The 17,539-nt window shown below is 46.1% G+C and overlaps 1 protein-coding gene across 3 annotated transcripts in view; it reads right to left on the bottom strand.

The window, feature by feature from the left end:
* The window catches only part of PRICKLE2 (prickle planar cell polarity protein 2), a 426,571-nt gene that overhangs the window by 169,883 nt on the left and 239,149 nt on the right, over positions 1-17,539 (bottom strand). The window contains exon 1 of one of the 3 annotated variants that reach the window (XM_060239450.1): positions 3,293-3,319. The exons of the other annotated variants lie outside the window; for them this stretch is intronic. The gene's annotated coding sequence lies outside the window, so the exon portion shown is untranslated. Of the gene's footprint in view, positions 1-3,292; positions 3,320-17,539 lie in introns of those variants that run through there. 3 annotated transcript variants of the gene reach the window in all.

Below are 17,539 nucleotides of genomic sequence, written 5' to 3' on the forward strand. Positions count from 1 at the left end.
ATTGAAGATTTAAAAAAAAAAACAACCTTAAAATAAAACATGCTCTTGCAGTATTGCGGTCTGTATCAAAGCAAGCTCTCCACAACCCCCCTTCAAGAGACAAACTTCAGCCAATGGGGAAAACAGAGGTTTTGCTTTATAGCTTCTATGCAATTGAGAAATCCTGACAAGCAAGCTGTGACACAGAAAGAAGCAAGAGAGAGCCCTCCAGGGGTCTGATCTGGCCCCCGGGCCGCATGTATGACACCCCTGTCTTAGATGGTTTGTCCTTGCCACAGATGGGCAGGCCAAACCAATCCTCTAGCATCAGCTGCAAGCCAAGACTCATGCCACTGCAGCTGTGGTGGCATCGTAAGGAAGGAAAGTGAGATACCCCCTCACACACACATACAATGTTTTGCTAGTGCTAATGCACAGGAAAGCTGAGCCCTTTCATAGGTGGTGGTTCCCTGCCTTCCACAGGTAGGGAAGAATCAAGAAAAAGCCTAACCTCTGCAGACTTACCAAGTCACCTCATATCTGCACAGCTTACCCCCCCCTTCCACCCAGACCCTAGTCCCTGAAGTTATGCACACAGGTCTTTAATGCAAATTGGAGCAATTCCTAACAGCTTGCAAGCTATAAAATATTGTTCCAGTCCCCCAAATGCAAATAAAAAAGAACCTTTACAATGTCTCAGAGGCCCTTACGCATCTCCTGAACTTAAAAAAAAAAAAAAAACTGTTCTCATGATTTTGGCACACTTGCCTCAGGATCTCTGAATGTCTGGACTTGGAAGCACCGTTGAGGGTTCCCATATGGCAGGGCTGAAAACACACCAGCCCAGGCAACCTGCAAACTTCGCAGGAACTGTCAGATATCTCAAGGCTGCTCAAAACACTTCATTGTATGCATTCAGCAGACACGGACATTTCAAGTGCGCTTTTTATTTTTCTTGAGAAGACTAGGGACCCAAGCTTAGAGAATGACAGGTCTCAAAATACACCCTGTGATATTTTTTTTTAATTCTGTGGCATTTTGTAGAGCAGGAGAGTGCTTTCAAAGGCTTGTGTTGCACTGTGGGGGTGGTTTTTTTTTTAATAGTTGCACTGTGTGTGGTTCAGTCACTCTCTGGCTCTGCAAGATAGTGTGCAGGCGTCTCGTCTCAAGGGACTCCTTTATCGTCTGGCCAAATAAAAAGAGGGATTTGCATCGAAAAGGACGCAGGATTCGGTCCGTACCTTGCTTCTCAACAGAGCAGCTTATCTCCAAGGCTGCAAGATAGGTAGCACTATGCAGACTCACACATGATTTTTTAAAAAGATGACAGAGCAATGGAATCATGCATCAGTTAACCACAGAAGATTACCTACGGTGCAATGCAAACCTTTGCAAAGTATACTCTTACCACAGAATTAAAGCTGAATTGTGTACCAGGCAACAGCATGCCACGGAGGCTGGAGGCGGAGATGCATGTTCTCTACTGCACTAGCAGCAACAGCAGCAAACTTGAAGTCTGCATAGCAACGCATATGATCTGTCCCCTATGGATTCACCTACACTGGTACAAGTGAGTCAGAAGGTGGTAAGATTCAGCGCAGGATATTGCACACAAAAAAGGTCTTTGGTGGAAGCAAAGGACAACTACAGCTCTGAGCTGTAGTAACACAGTCGCTCCCCTCCCACCAAGGCTCCCTCCTGATTGCTGTAGCGTTGCTCCTCTTTCTCAAACCTATTTAAACATCTTATCCATTTCATTGGGAATGTTTGCTTTGGCAGTTCCATTCGAAAATTATTTTGCAACTCCCTCAACCCATGGGATTTTTTTAAATTAAACCCCCCACCAGAAATGGACAGGTTTGAAGTCTGCAGGTCTGAGCTCTCTCTTTATTAAGTTATGTGAGCAATGAGCGAAACATGCTTCAGGTTATTAGAAAGCTTTTGACTCTTTTACATATGGTAGTATTTCAAAGTTCAGCATCCCCTGAGACAGGCTGGACTTACCCATCTGCGAAAGCAATCAGAAGAAGAAAGGACAGTCAGTGTGTGTGTTTGTGGAGGACACTGGCAAAACTGCATCCAAAGCCAGCAAAACTGATTCATTTTTGTTAAGTACAATATAGAAGGCTTCCAACTCATGACAAGTCGGAGGAGGCAGAAGCACCATGCCAAAGGGGGAGGGGGAAATCTCATGAGATTTGCAAACACTGCAGGGGCCAATCCACAACATGCCTCCCTGTCACATATTCAGATCCCCCTTCCAACTAACAGTGGGAGCTTCTGATAACCTCTCCTTAAAAGCACTGGTGCTCAAGAGGAAATTATAACTGATTCAGGAGGAGGAATGGTTCAAATGAAGGAGAGAAACCAAACCGGAGGGCATAATCTTCTGCCTGGCTTTATTCTGCCTCATGCTGATCCTTGGGGTGGGGGGTGGGGGGGCGTTCCTAGAGGTTTGGCAAAGCACAGCCACACCAAATACAAAAGAAAGAACAAGTAGATTATAATCTCGACAGGGCCACAGGTCATGTCCATGTGGCGTTCATGGGCGACTCCAACTAAACCTCAAGGAAAGCAGGCAAAGATGAATGGCAGCAGCAGAATACCCCAGGCTCCTTCAAGCTTTCAGAAGAAAACAAAGGTGTGACAAGGCTGCCATGTGCCAGCAGCCTCTGAAGCATCTCCAAAGGGCTGCACCAAAAGCCCATCAAGCTAAAAATATCTTCTGCTGGAAGTCTGAGTCATCTGCAGCTTGCTTTGAAAATCCTGAAGGTTTCAAGCACTCTAGGGTGCAAGTGACCATGCAGTAAATTAACACCCAGGGCTCTTTTCAGATCAGCTGATTGGGGAGGATGATTATTTAAAGGGGGGGGGGGGTGTCCAGTGACTTCAAGCATTCATCCTTGACTTCCCGAGTCTTTAAAAGCCCAAACTAGCAATTAACCGTTTCAGTGAACAGCATCACCACCGGCCAAGAAGATTAAAAGGATAAGGGGAGAAAGTACTGCCATTATAAAAGAAGTATCTTTCAACACGCCTAATCGCATTACAAGCGACTCTGAAAAAAGATTACCACCAGCAAAGAGCATCGGCGACTCCCGAAATCCGGACCCCTTAAAGTCTATAGACAAGGAAACCACTTCCTCTGAAATCCACAGGGCTGACTTCGAAGCACCTCTATTTCAGATGAGGGAAGGCAAGAGCACAGTCCCTTTCAAGTGAATGACAGGACAGCACACTTCAGAGTCACGAGGTCCAACACCCGGTCATTAAAAAGGCACGAGAGCTCGACCAGAAAAGGTGCGTTGCTTACCTGTCCCAACAGATTCCAAGTCCAGATCTGGGGGGAGAGCTCGCTTCCCTTCCACAACAAATATCCGCTCAGCCCCCTCGGCCCCCCTCCGGGCTGTGTTAGTTTGGAGTTGACTCTCCGTGGGGGCGCCTGGGCTGCTCGCAGGACCCTCGGAAACGCTGCCGCATAGTCAAGTATCTTGTTTTCCTTTTGCCCTGACGCTGTGATAGGCTAGCGGGGAAATGTCTGGAAATGAGCAACCGCAGGCTTTTCGTCCAAGCCTTCCCCAAGACGCACACAGGCACAGGAAAAACATTGGGTGGGTTGGCAGAGGAGGGGAAATTTCAAGAAAAAGAAAAGAAAGAAATCTGCCTTGGAAACCGTCCGCTGGAAAAGTGCGCTGGCCCCTTTCTGCGCTCTGGCTCGCTGCGAGCTTTCACATCGCCTCCTCTCCGGCTCCCGGCTCTGGCGAAAAGAGCCTCTCTCCGCTCCCCTCCCCTAGCAAACCATCGCCAGCCAGGCAGCCGCAGCAGCGCTCCGCCGCCTTCACGGGATCGGCCCTCGTCCGAGGCGGCCCCCGGCTGCGTGGCAGCAGCGATCCCACCTCTGGGCAAGCCGGAGACATTTAGAGCGCTCCAGGCAGTCCTAGCGCAGCCGCCCGGCTGGCTCGCCAGCCTCGGAAGCGTCGCTGTTGCAGTGCTCGCCTCTCCTGCATGCTAATGAGGAGCGGTGATGTCAGCAAGTCAAAGTCTCTGCCTCGGTGGACAGTTCAACAAATGGGGCGCTGGCCGGAGCCGCTCATTTATTTATATGCAAATCAGGCGGGTCTTTGCAAAGCAGTAAAACCAGGCTCGCCTCCTCCTCCTCCTCCCCTTTTTGCTCCCTCCTTTTCTGTTGCCAAGAGTTAGGGACGGGGCGGGGGGAGGAGAGAAGAAGAAATAAAACCTCTCTCTGTTCTGGCCCACGCGCGTCCAAGTTGGGCTACTGGCTTAGGTAGCCAGAAGGAGTGTCTGGATTTGAGCCAGTGGGGACCGCGCCTCACCCGTCTGCCCCAAACCGCAATCCCACTCGATGCTGAGCAAACCTTGGCGCTTTCTAGCCAAACCAAGCCACGGTTTCTCCTTCTTTCTCTCAAGGGCTCTCAAATGTGTCTCTCAGATGGCGACCCAGCACCTGACAACTGGAGACCCCTGAGCCGGTTGTCTGTTTCTGGCAGGGGTTAGTGGCAAGCAGGGCGACCTCTGCCAATAGGCAAACTAGGCAATTGCCAAGGGTGCCAGCCTTCTGAGGGCACTGAATTGGTGCTCCCCATGCGTCTTGGTGACATTATGGGGGGGGGGGGGCAGAAATTAGCCTTGCCTAGGGTGCCAGAAAGTCTAGGGCTGGCCCTGGTGGCAAGGTGATTGCAGTGATGGTGCAAATCCTGCAGTTCTCAGAAAAAGCAACCCTGGCCCGATATCTTTTTCATTTTACCACTTCAGGTTGGTATGAGGACCTCAGAGAAAGCAAGGATCTATGGCATCTACAAAGAGCCAGATGGGTGAAAGTAACTTCTATTTTTTACCAGGAAGAACTGTCTTGTGTGTCATAGACTGGTCTGAATGTTGGATTAGGATCTGGGAGACCCAGTTTTGAATTCCTGCTCCGCCATGGAAGTTTGCTGCTGCTGACCTTGGGCCAGTCACATAATCTCAGCCTAACCTACCGCCCTGACATGGATGACCCAAGCTCATCTGATCTTGTCAGATCTCGGAAACTAAGCAGGTTTGGCCCTGGCTAGTATTTTATTTAGTTTAGTTTATTTATGATTTATATCCCGCCCTTCCCACCAAGGTGGCTCAGGGCGGCTCACAGCACATAAAATCTAACAAAAATATTAAGTTTAAACATTTTACGCAGTTAAAAACATTAAAACATAGCAGAAATCTAATAGAACTACGCTCAGTTTCCTATGCCGGTTAGTTCTAAGCCAGCCGGAAGAGGGTTGTCTTACAGGCCCTGCGGAACTGAGCAAGGTCCCGCAGGGCCCTCACCTCCTCCGGCAGCTGGTTCCACCAGGAAGGGGCCATTACAGAGAAAGCCCTGTCCCTGGTAGATTTCAGGCAGGCTTCCTTTGGCCCAGGGACAACGAGAAGATTTTGGGTTCCCGATCTCAGTACTCTCTGGGGAACATGTGGGGAGAGACGGTCCCTCAGGTAGGCAGGTCCTAGGCTATATAAGGCTTTAAAGGTAAAGTTGAGTGGGCAACCTCCAAGGGATACCAGGGTCCTGACAAAGGCTATGACAAACCACCTCTGGAAGTTCTGGAACCTCTCATACTTTGAAAACATGTCTATCTTGCCACCTAGTGGTGCACAACAGTAAAAGAACTAGCACTTCTGGCTGCCAGACAATCTCAGGATCTCCTGGCTATACTGCATACATGGTCATATGATTATTATTAGCTACCTGCCACACAAGGTTGTTGTGATGATAAAATGGAGCAGAGGAGAAGGACATAAACTGTTTTGGGTCCCTATGAGGGGGAAGGCAGGATACAAATGAAGTAAATAAAAAAGTAAATAAGTAAAACTTGGGGGAAGTACTCCAAGTACAAGATGGGAGGTACCACTTTAATTGCTTTCTTATCAGTGCTCCATACGAGCTTCCTTCCACCACACAAAGTCACTATCACTGCAATCCTATGTAGAGTTACTGCAGTTTAAGCCAACTGAAATTCCTTGGTTTAGACTGAAGTCCTCTAAGTCTGGTGGTTCTGATTTTTTAATGGACACATATCCCAGGATCTTGGCAATATAATCTGCCAATGATAATAACAGAAATCCTTACACACACTGGCTAGTAGAACATGCTGAGGTGAATGCTTTCTGGATTTCTCGTAGCCCTCCTAAAGGTTAACTTAAAAGATGAAAGCTTATACCCAGAATAAAACTTTGTTGGTTTAAAGATGCCACTGGACTCAAGAGTAAGGTTTACCAAGCAACAAGGCCAAATCTTCAGATGATGTTATTTGGATAGCTCCTCTGAAGTCAGCGGAACGAAACTGATGTAGCTCTGCCAAGATTATTGAATGTAACATTAACAGTCAATTCTGTAAGGCCTTGTTTAGGTCTGGAATGGCTTTTGGGGTATAATAAATATCAACGAAATGTTTCTTTAAAATGGCCACTCCGGAACTCACAAGCCAGCAAAAGAACCAGTCTTCGATCTTGTAAATCTACATGCTGCCGGCCGCAGTTTTTAGAAAAAGAACACTCTCCAATTCATTTGTATGCATTAAGCTTTTTCAAATACAGAATTTGCTTATGGGTGTATGTTGTGAAAGAGTTAAGAAAACAAAATGACTGGCTGATAGAAGTAAGAAACCAACCAGCCAGTCAGCTTAAAACTAATCAGGTAACACTCCTACTGGGTGGCCTTGGGAAACTCTAGCTGCTCACAGCTTAATCCTATGGCCTGTTGTAAGAGCAATGAAGCCCATGGGATAAGGCTTAACTCTGCAGAATCTAAAGCCACAACTGGCAACATTTTAGAGGCAGCTGGACTGGACCCAGCCCTGGCTGGAGTGCTGGAGCAGCAGCAGAGAGAAAACAAAACAGCAGCAGGACTTGTGGTGTGTATGTACACATATGCAGAAAGCAGGAAAAGAAACAAGACCAGCAATACAGGATCCTTTGGGCCTTTTCATCTCAACAAAATGTGCCCATATTGGTTTAAATTTGTCCTCAAATAAAGTAAGAGCAGTCTATTGCCAAGTTTAGGTTGGGAAATTCCTGGAGATTTTGGGGGTGGAGCCTGGGGAGGGCAGGGTTTGGGGAAGGGAGAGCCAGTTTGGTGCAGTGGTTAAGTGTGCGGGCTCTTATCTGAAAGAACTGGGTTTGATTCCCCACTCTTCCACATGTACCTGCTGATATGACTTTGAGTCAGTCATAAGTTCTCACAGAGCTATTCTGCTCAACAACAGTTCTGGGAGAGCTCTCTCAGCTCCACCTACCTCACAGGGTGTTTGTTGTGGGGAGGGGAAGGGAAAGGAGATTGTAAGCCACTCTGAGACTCCTTTGGGTACTGAAGGGTGGGGTATAAATTCAATCTCCTCCTCCTCTTCCTCTCAGTGGTTTCCTTCTTCTGAAATGGAGTGTTGGGAGAATAAGCAGAGTAACAACGGAAAAGAACTCTTTGTACTAAAACTGCCATACTAATGCATGCCAGGGATAGTGGTTAGAGTGCCAGACTAGGGCCTGGAAGACCCAGCTGCCAACCCTCACTCTGCCATGGAAACTGGCTGAGCAACCTGGGGCCAGTCCTCACAGAGTGGTTGTGTAGACAGAACGGAGAAAAGGAGAGGAGAACCATGTAAGCTGCTTGGGGTCCACACTGGGGAGAAAGCCAGGGCTGAAGCGAAGTAAATAAGCAAGCAAACAAACAAATGAATGATGGTGGGAGTTCAGTGGGACATGAATTACACCTCATGGTTAGGGTTGCCAGCCTCTCAGTGTGGCCTGAAGATCTCTGCTGGAATTATACCTGATGTCTAGACACAGAGATCAGTTCCCCTGAAGAAAATGGCTGGCTTGGAGGGCAGACTCTACAGGATATCAAATGTGCAGCCCACAGGCCTTCAATCTTCTCCCCCCCTTTCCCCTCCTGTCCTAATCCTTTGAATTTCTGAGACTGCCCACATTCCCAGCTCCTTCTTCCTTCTCTTTGCAGAGACTAAAGCAGAAAGTAAAGCTGCTAAGAAAATGTGAAACTGATTTTCATTTAGGCTTCTGGGCAGAGCAGATGTGAATGGGAAATCCACTCCACATTTTCCTTGCAACTTTGTGTTTCATTGGAGAAGAACTCAGTTTAACTTCCCAGTGTTCCTATGGCCAGCTGAAGTTTCCTGGAGTTGTGTCCTTGCAAATCAAGTGTTGATTCTTTCAGGGCTGGCTCACCCACTAGGCAAACTAGGCAGTTGCCTAGGGTGCCAGGAGCGAGGAGGCACCAAATTGGACTCCCCCCCCCGGTGCCCAAGACAACAGCCTAATTTGCCTCCCCCCTGCCACCAGCTCCCTCCCGCCTGCCACACTCCCGCCCCCCAGAAGCTCACCCTGCCGCCGCCTTGCCACCCTCGAGGCTTGTCTTGCTCTACCGCAGCCAGCTCCCTCCCTCCCTCGAAGCTCACCCTGCCACTGCCCGCCCCCGAAACTTGCCCTGCCACCCCCACAGCCATCTCCTTCCCTCCTGTTCCCCCCGAAGTTCGCCCTGCCACCGCCAAAGCCAGCTCCCTCCCTCCTGCCCCCCCGAAGTTCGCCCTACCGCCGTCGCAGCCAGCTCCCTCCCTTCCACCCCCCTAAGCTTGCCCTGCCGCCGCTGCAGCCAGCTCCCACCTGGCCCTGAGAAACATACCAGCTCCGAGGTCTGCACATGTTTTGAAGAGACCTCTGGAGGAAGTTTCTTTCCCCTCCGGAGGTCTCTTCAAAACACCCACACACCTTAGAGCTGGTATGTCTCGGGGGTCCTCCAGGTGAGTGGGGGGGGCCTGCCTTTGGACTGGCAGGCGCAGGGCTACTCACACATTTGTATTTTTAGTTAAAATGATACGTTTAAATGTGCTGGACACCTCTATAAAGTCTATATCTCTGTTATCTGGCATTACATTTTAAGAAACGCATGGCTTGGCCCCACAAAATCCCATTTGTGTCAGATCTTGACTTCATGAGTTTGACACCCCTGCTCTACAGCATTGCAATCCCTTCCAAATGCCAACACTTACTTGTTACATTGAACAGTCAACCCACAAACAAATTCTAAATACTATAAAGGGAGTCTGTACAGACAAAGGTTCAGTTCATGGTTAAAAGGTGGGGAAAGTGAAAGGGGAAAAAAGCCTGTATGGCTCTTAAAAGGGACTGGCACACTTCAACCCTGGAAGTAATCACTAGAATAGCTGGACAGACAGCACTGACTGGAGAAATGTGTCATGCATACCACAGGCATTCTGGGATTGCCAACCTCCAGGTGGGACCTGGAGACATCCCAGAATTATATTGCTGCTATTACAGCTTATCTCCAAATAGCAGGAATCAGTTTCGCTGGAGAAAATAGATCATTTAAACTCTTTGGTAGACTCTGACCTCCTTCGGCTGCACTTCCAAATCTCCAGGAATTTCAAAGACAGAAGTTGGCAACCCTACTCACAATTGAAAAATTAGGATAAAAATGCATCTCTCTCTCTCTCTCACACACACACACACACACACACACACACACACATATAGAGATTTCTACCAGTTTTCTTCATTGCAAAGGCGAGCTGCCAAACCCTCCAAATGATGTATTTTATAGCCAGGGTACATTAATAAAAATATGGAGGAAATGGGCCAAAGCTAAAGCAAACAAGAACTTCATGTTTGCAAAATCATAATTCAAAACAGAAACAAATTATAACTTGTTTAGTGCAACAATTTTCCTTGGAAACGTTGCTAAAACCGCAGGCATCAACTCAAACAATGGCTAACAACCATTTGATAGAACAACTTCTGGTCAGGACTCTATTTATTAGCAGCTGAATAAATGCTTGGTGCTTTATCTGCATTTGCCAAACCATGAAAAGGGTCAACTTACGGAAAGCAGAATTATAAATTAGTAGCAATTATGTAACAGTAAGATGCTCCATTTTGATGGGCCGCATCTCATAGGCATGATGTTCACTGGTAAGTGTGCACAAAATAACAGTGCAGTCCTACCCAGCGTTATTCTAGTCTAAACCCATTAGCTTCAGTGGACTTAGACTGGAATAATTCCACATAGGAATGTGTTAGAAAATCTTCCATTTCTTGGCAGCGTCAATATTCACTTAAAAAACTATCTACAAATGGAATTAATATTCAGCAGCACTAATTTGCATTCTCTCTGTTTCAGTTATGGGAAGCAGCTTTCAGACACTGAAGGGAGGAAGAGGCTGCATCCAAACCGTGCTGCTTACATTACGATTCTGGCATCAGCTTTGCATTTCAGCCCCTAATCATGAGCCCAATGCAAACACATTTTGAACCTCATTCCATTCTAAATGTTTAGCACATCAAATTGTGAATTTGGGAAAAGTACAGAGTTTCAACACTTTTTGCATCTGTGGACCAAGCTCTTGAGAGCTTCTAGGAAAAGAAAAAAACCCAAAGCATTTTGACTGTTATGTACAGTTATGTTCAGTAAAGCTGCACTGAGCTGCCACAAAAGGGATCAAGAATATGAATCAATTTCCCACCAAAGATTACAACTCTCCTTGGGCGGCGTGAACCTCTAAGGAGGTTTCTGATCATGGTGGGAAGCACCAGCCCTTCATATTAATTGAACATGAGACCTTCTCTTCGGACATTATCCATACAAACTGGGAGTCTGCTGACCACACATATTGGGAGTCTGACATCTTTGCAGTGCTCCCAATACATGCTCTCACTGTTTTGTGTGAACTGGGCAATGTACACATTTTCCATGCATGCATGGCTTCCATATACATGAGCCAGAAATTTGATCTTCCAGGGCTATGGTTCCCATGTATGGAAACTGCATGCACATCGAAAAATCACTGCATTGCTCAGTTTATATGGAACAGCTACTAGACAAATTGGGTGCATTATGGGAATCACATGCTTCTGATAAATTCTAGGACTCCTGTCTCATCACATGTGAAATGTTATTATGCTGGACAAATTGAACTGTCCTTTAAAGAGCCTGCCTCAAGACTTGAACTATATCGGGAGAATTGAATTTATGATAGAAATCAGAATGGAATGATTGGTGCAATGCGATAATGAATATAATGTTAATATTACTGTATTAGTTGTTTTAAATATTTTAAAACAACTAATACAGTAATATTAACATTATATTTTAAAGTTGTAACTGTATCTATAGTTTCAATTGGTTTTATGTATTTAAACTTACCTGTTGGCCTTGTTTGCTGCCCTGAGCCTGCTTATGTGGGAAGGGTGGTATATAAATAGAACTAAATAAATAAATACACATGGTTGGTGGTCTCCCAGTTCTCATGGATGTGACCTTTGACAAGGCCTTCTGCATGGTGCCTATGACATGCAAGTATACATGCATAAGACTTTTTGTGCAGCCATGGACCATGAAAAAGCATGGAGATAGATGTATGCATGTTCCAAGGAATGTACGTAGGTCAGGGGAGCAGAGTGTGCCCTTCTGACCTTGTTCCTCTGCATTCTTTCTACAAATATTCTGAGAAGGGCTAGGTTACACAACACCATGAATGGTATGGGGAAACAAAAAGGAAATTATTGCTTGGTAGTTTATAAATAAGAGCCCCATGGCGCAGAGTGTTAAAGCTGCAGTACTGCAGTCCTAAACTCTGCTCACGAACTGAGCTCAATCCCGGAGGAAGCTGGGTTTTCAGGTAGCTGGCTCGAGGTTGACTCAGCCTTTCATCCTTCCGAGGTCGGTAAAATGAGTACCCAGCTTGCTGGGGGGAAAGTGTAGATGACTGGGGAAGGCAATAGCAAACCACCCCATAAAAAAAGTCTGCCGTGAAAACGCTGTGAAAGCAACGTCACCCCAGAGTTGGAAAAGACTGGTGCTTGAACAGGGGACCTTTTCTTCCTTTTCCTGTTCATAAATATGAATATTGGAGCCCAAAAGAAGCAAACAGGGTTCGCAAACCCATAAAGCATGAAGGAAAAGCCCATTCATGGTTACTTCCCAAGGTCAGCAACACATGCAGCTATTTATTTAAAATATTCCTTGATCCAAGGCCAGAAGCTGGGTGACCTGAGCAGCTAAGTCAAATACATACTGCCACCATCATCCCAGTTCTTCACAACAGGCTGGGCAAATGTTCCCAGCTGTTTTGAAGCCAACTTTTCAGAAGAGGAAAAGGGAATTAGAGAATGCATGCAGGCAATTGCCAGTGACCCTCTCCCTGTAACCGCATGTTGTTCGTCCACAGGGCAACTGCTAGCATGATCTTCTCAGCTTCTCCCCTTTCCTTACTCAGGACAGCCTTGGGACTGCAGAATTAATGTGGTGTAGTGGTTTGAGTGCTGGGCCACTCATTGTCTCACAAAGTTGCTGAGAGGGAGTAAACGGGGTGAGGGAGACAATGATGTATAGCATCCTTAAGCTTAAAATATGATGTACACATAGAACAAAAAAGAGGGGAGTATGATGCAGCTTAAGAGGGGATTCAAGTCTTGCTGTGAAGAGCTCCACAAAAAATAGCAATGAGTCCCACATGTGGTGATAGAAAGTGCCATCAAATTGCAGCTGACTTATGGTGACCCCATAGAGTTTTCAAGGCAAGAGACACAAGAGAAGTGGTTTGCTGTTGCCTACCTGTGCATAGCAACCCTGAGCTTCTTTGGTAGTCTCCCATCTGGGCCAACCCTGCTTAGTTTCTGTGAGCTGACAAGATCAGGCTAGCCTGGACCATCCAGGTCAGGGCAGATTGCAACCATCAAAGAAATCTACCAGAACAACAAAAGACTTTACAGAGAAACTGGCATGTCTACCTTCAGAACCTGAGCTTTCCCAGAGCAGAAGGCCAGAGTGCCTAGAGGCTGGACTGATTTAGCACTCCTGTTGCTTGTCATGAGGCCTTCGGTGACCTGTTTACTTTTCTCCAACACATCTAGTTGAGTCTGCTGGATTCTGATGTTGTTAACAGGTCAAATTACCACAAGAAAGAATTCTAGGGTTGTTAGCTACTTGTAAGTACCCAACGGCAACATGAAAACACAGATCCTGTCCTCATAACAATCTAGTAAAACAGCTTTATATAGTTAGACAGCTAAACCAGACAGCTAGGTTAAAAAACAGACAATGCTGGTATTCATGTTACCTATCAGTGCCTGCTAGCATATTTTTTATTTCTATATATTATTCTGTTTAGATATATTAACCATCTGGGCTTCCCAAGGTAACATTCAAAGCATATAATAGTAGTTTTGGTCAGCAAACCCTCTTGACATAAGATGTCAGAGGCTGCAGAGATGACATTTCCCAGAAGCATCTGATGCCTTGAATGAAGCTGAAACAGCACTCAGGGAGAAGGAGAGGGAGAGTCTATAGGGTTGCCAAGTCCAATTCAAGAAATATCTGGGGACTTTGGGGGGTGGAGCCAGGAGGCATTGGGGTGCAGCCAGGACCAAGGTTGTGACAAGCATAACTGAACTCCGAAGGGAGTTCTGGCCATCACATAGGCCCTTTTCACACTTACCTGTGGAAACCGGAAGGGAGTCGGTATTGTGCCGCTTGCAGTAATCCGAGACAGGGACGGGAGTTTTCAGACACATGTTTTTTTTTCCGGTAGGGTTCCGTGATTGAAGCGAGCCATTTCACACTGTTCCGTTCTTATCTCACTTCCACCAGCGCCAGCCGTTTTTGCTTGCCGGCTCGCGATCTCCAGCTTATTTTTTTTTTGGGAATGTCGGGCTAAGATTGCTATAGCGCTATAGCGACGTATCACAACAGCAACACCATAGAGATGGCTAGGCTCTATTGTGATAAGTTACCAGGTTTCAGTGGTGGCGATATCTGGCATCTTAATGGAGCCCAGGCATCCCTATGGTGATGCTGTTGTGATACGTCACTATAGCGCTATAGCGATCTTAGCCCGACATTCCCCCCCAAAAAAGCCGGAGATCGCGCGCGCCGGCAGGCGAAAAAGGGCGCGAAAACTGCTCCCGGGTTAGATACTGGACATTTCACACAGCACCCCATAGTGATTTCAACCCGGAAGGAGGGGTTGAAAAGTGGAAGAAGCTGCTCTTTGTTTGTAATGACTCAGGCACGCCTCACTACCGGGACAGCCGTGGGAGTGTGTGAAAAGGTGAGAGTATTCCGGTAGCAGCCAGTTACTGAATCGGGTCTGTCTGAAATGCCAGCAGAAACCCGTTACTGTTCAGTAACTGACCAGCTTCCATACCGGAATACATAGACTGTGTGAAAAAGCCCATATAAAGGGACCACACACCTTTTAAATGCCTTCCCTCCAGTGGAAATGAAGGATAGGGGCACCTTCTTTTGGGGCTCATAAAATTGGACTCCCTGGTCCAATCTTTTTGAAACTTGGAGGGTTGTTTGCAGAGAGGCACCAAATGCTGTGTTGCAAATTTGGTGCCTGTACCTCAAAAAACAGCTCCCCCAAAGTCCCAGATACCAACTGATCAATTCTCCATTATACCCTATGGGAATCAGTTTTCATGGGGAATAATGGAGTACCCAGCAGACATTTCCCTCCCCCTTCCCGCTTTCTGATGACCCTGAAGTGGGGGGAAGGCCTCCAACCCTGGGGATCCCCTGCTCCCACCTGGGGATTGGCAACCCTAGGGAGAGAAGCCAGAAATTGCAAAACCATCATTAAATAGGCAGCTCATTATTATTCCCATTGTACAAACAGAAACCCAAGGCTTACTAAAGACAAAAGTTAACCTGTGAGTTTTGAACTAGGGACCATTTTAGCATAATATGCAGAAGACCTTTGTGGATTCCCTCTTCCACAGATTCCTCATTTGGCTTTCTTAGGTTCAACTAAGTCCAGAGGGCAACCTGCATTCCTCCTAGCTGCTGCTACATGCTACACACTTTAAGAGGGTGTTTCATTAAGAGGGAAGGTGTAGAGAGAGCTAAGGGAATGAGTTCCACAAAAGTTACTATAATGATTTTCACAATGAGGATGGATGCTGTTAACACTCTGGAGAGTAGCCCTGTCATTATGAGCTACTATTTGGTTATGAAAGAAAACTGGAAACTAAAAGCAGAATTCTAAAAGGCATTTATTTCCCTCCTCCCCCAAACACATGAAAGAAGACTTTTTAAAAAGGCAAACTGCAGCCATGGAATACATACAACACCTATGCTAGGGAATGAATATGCAGCCTGGGACTTTAACTCTTTAGGCGAATCTGATCAAAGAAGGCATTTTACTCAGTCCATGGCAATTCTATGAAGTTTCAGCCAAAAGATGATAAAATATTCACTCACATCAATAGTCATAAAGAAAAATGCTTGCATGCTATAATAAATTGATATATTTCAACTTTGAATTAATCACCTGTCATTTCAATTTTGCAGTGTCCTTGACACATGTCCCATATCTGTGAACACTTTACTGCCAAATCCCATAATTGTTTTTATCATGAATCATGTATGAGGCAATTAGACTGTGTTGTAAGGGTTAACTTGGGGTTTTCCATTGTGGAAAAATAATCCATGTCTTTAATACCCCCCTTCCCCCCAACCCCCCCCCCCCCCCTCATTATGGAAAGAATCCAAGTTAACTATTTTGGAAGGACTTCATACCTTCAGTCCTAAATGATCACAAATGCCATCTTTTTTGAAACCTAATATTATCTACAAATAGGGTCGCCAGGTCCGACTCAGGAAATATCTGGGAACATTGGGGGTGGAGCCAGGAGACCTTGGGGGTGGAGCCAGGAGCATGGTTGTGACAACCATGATTGAACTCAGAAGGGACTTTCAGCCATCACATTTAAAGGGGCTGGGCTCTTTTTAAATGCCTTCCCTTCATTGGAAATAATGGAGGATGGGGGTACCTTCTTTTGAGGCTAATAGAATTGGACTCCCCTGGTCCTTTTTTTTCTTAAGGTCTGATGCTATGCTGAAAATTTGGTGCCTCTACCTCAAAAAAACAGCCCCCACAGAGCCCCAAATACCCTCAGATTGATTTCCATTATACCCTATGGGAACCAGTCTCCACAGGGTATAATGGAGTCCCCAGTGGACATTCAACCCCCTGAAGGTGGAGCCTAGGAATTCAATACTAAACATGCTGTAGAATTGGGGTCTCCAATGTAGTGCTCATGGGCACCATGGCACCTGCTTGTACTTTTTCTGGTGCATGCCAAGTGTTTTTAAAAAGTGGACGGAGACAGATGGGGCTTTCTCCCAGCAAGGCTTTTGATTGTAAAAAATGTTGCTTTGGCAGCATTGACCACCACAGCATAAAAATCTCCACTGTGAGATGAAAGGTGAGCTGTGATGGCCATTTTGTGGCTGGCTCTGTCTTTCAGGGCAGCCATTTCTTTGGCTGCACCTACCACACTGTACCAGAATTCCAAAGATGTCCACAGGCTCAAAAAGGTTGGGAATTCCTGCTATAGCAAGATAATTAATATAAAAGTCACTTTCTGAAGTTCCACTGAAGTTAGACCAAGAACAGAAGCCAGAAGCACTGCAGGAGTGTGTGGAAGATGGGATGGGCCATGCAAATAGGGCTTAGTTCAGTTCCCAGTTATTTAAACTGAGTTCTATGGAAGCAAGTAAGTGATAATGAGTATGGGAAGAATTGGACTGTGTGTGTTAATCAGGGGTAGTTTCTGATGGACCAGGAGGTAGAACCAGTAGAAAAAACTCCAGTGCAAAATATGCACCATTTTATTCTCAGTAATAGTGAAGGAGCATGATAAAGCACCTGGGAGATATCGTGGCTCAGGGTGGCAGGGTAAGTAACCTTCACTTTGAAGGTCTCAGGATCAGTCCTTGGCATCTCCATTTAAGAAAGATCTCAGGTGCAGTTCTCTTCATGGGACTCTGGAGAACCACTGCCAGTCAGAAAAGATAACCTTAAGCAAATCAGATTTTACTCTATGTCAGAGGCGGCCATACTTGCTTGACATAAGAGCCACTAGATGCTTGAGAACTGCAAGACCTGAACAAATATTACACACACACTTTTATTAAAACTCTTAATACTTTGTTTGCATAGAAAGATAAAATACATATGTATTCACTTTACAACACAACCATGCTAAAAGGAGACTTTTTAAAAAGCTGGGCATAACAGCCCCCATAAGACCAGCATAGAGAAAGGTTACAGAATTGGGGTTTTTTGCTCCAGTGGGAGAAGGAAACGGATATGTACCATATAAATCACTAGCCACTATTTGCATCATTATGTGTCTTTTTGCTTTGGCATGGAGGTTAGTAAATAGAGCTCCTATAAGAGCTATGAAAATAATGGGGAACCCTGTGGCACCTCTTCAATTCTCTCTCTCCTTCCCTTGGCTCTTTTGCTCTCATTCCCTGCTCTAGGTCTCTGGAAGAGAAGAGCTTGCAAGCCTACCTATTTCCCCCTCCGTCCCCACTTCACACACGGTGGAAATAGTTGCCTACCTATGGGTCAGCATTCAGAGGCTGGCTGAGGTCCTGATGCTACATACACATACTTGAGAGTAAGCCTGCATTAAGTTTCTCCTCGACCTCCAAGAACCACACAATATGTGTGAAAGAGTCACATGTGGC

This window comes from Heteronotia binoei, chromosome 5 (genome assembly GCF_032191835.1).
Source record: "Heteronotia binoei isolate CCM8104 ecotype False Entrance Well chromosome 5, APGP_CSIRO_Hbin_v1, whole genome shotgun sequence".
NCBI lineage: Eukaryota > Metazoa > Chordata > Lepidosauria > Squamata > Gekkonidae > Heteronotia > Heteronotia binoei.